General features: G+C 37.7%; 1 protein-coding gene across 2 annotated transcripts in view; it reads left to right on the forward strand.

Moving 5' to 3' along the window:
* The window catches only part of LOC140958479 (transcription factor GTE8-like), an 8,883-nt gene extending 7,662 nt beyond the window's left edge, over positions 1-1,221 (forward strand). For both annotated transcript variants that reach the window (XM_073415931.1, XM_073415932.1), the window contains one exon: positions 1,149-1,221. The gene's annotated coding sequence lies outside the window, so the exon portion shown is untranslated. The remainder of the gene's footprint in view (positions 1-1,148) is intronic.

The following is a 1,221-nucleotide window of genomic DNA, read 5'->3' on the forward strand; positions in this document are numbered from 1 at the left end:
TTGGTTACACTGATATTTTCTCTCTGGTGGTAAAGTTAACTACTATCAGGACTGTACTTGGATTGATGGTAAAAGAAGATTTACATCTGGAGCAGTTGGATGTAAAGACTGCGTTTCTTCACAGTGACCTAGATGAAGAAATGAATCAATCACAGGGATTTGAAGTACGAGGGAAAGAGAAAATGGTGTGCAAACTTCAGAAGAGCTTGTATGGTCTCAAACAAGCAAGACAGTGGTACAAGAAGTTTGATGGTGTAATGAATAATGATGGTTTTCTGAGGTATCAGGCTGATCACTGTTGTTATGTGAAGCTTGATGGTTATTATATCATACTACTGATATATGTAGATGATATGTTGATAGCAGGAGCTTGTCTGGAGCAGATTGATAAACTCGAGAAAGAGTTATCAAAGGAATTTGCTTTGAAGGATTTGGGTGCTGCAAAGCAAATCCTTGGAATGGGGATCCTTAGAGATCAGGTGAATGAAGTCTTGAAGCTTGAGAAGATTCCTGGAAGCAAGAATCCAGCTGATATGCTCACGAAGGCTGCTATCATTGAAAAACTGAAGTTGTGTTTGACTTCAGTTGGTCTCCTAGACTAACAAAGGAGGTATGAGCTGCTGCACTGATGGTGTGAAGACATGATTGAAATCAAGTCTTCAAGTGGGAGAATTGTTAGGTAAGATTTTATTTAATGTGGTGGGACCCACATTAAATAAAATAATAATAAAATCTTTTCCCACATCGATTGATTTTAAAAATTGGACGAGGGAATTAGTTATAAATAGAGCTCAATTCCTTCAGTTATTGTATCCCAAAATCAAAAGCTTTTTAGCTTTGATAAAAAGAGAGTGCATAGAAAAAAAGAGTGTATTTTTTTCTTGAGTGCGGGAATTCTCTTTGTGTGAGTTAGAGAAATTATTTTCTTGGTATACTCGGGTTGGGAGTGTGAGAAATATTGAGTGTATTGGTGTATACACTTGTTGTAATATTTCTTCCAGTTATAAAAATTGCAGTGCTCCGTGGACGTAGCCTATATTGGGTGAACCACGTAAATCTTTGTGTTCTTGTTGGTTATTTTATTCCGCATTTTTGGGTACTATTATCATCGTGGTCAGCATCGCTTCGGGGGTGTAATTCCCCAACAGAGGGATTATAAATTTATCAGCGAATGCAGGGCACAAAAGGTTGCTTCTGGTTCTAGGTGCAAATTTGTGGCTA

Source organism: Primulina huaijiensis, chromosome 15, assembly GCF_012295235.1.
Source record: "Primulina huaijiensis isolate GDHJ02 chromosome 15, ASM1229523v2, whole genome shotgun sequence".
Classification (NCBI taxonomy): Eukaryota; Viridiplantae; Streptophyta; class Magnoliopsida; order Lamiales; family Gesneriaceae; genus Primulina; species Primulina huaijiensis.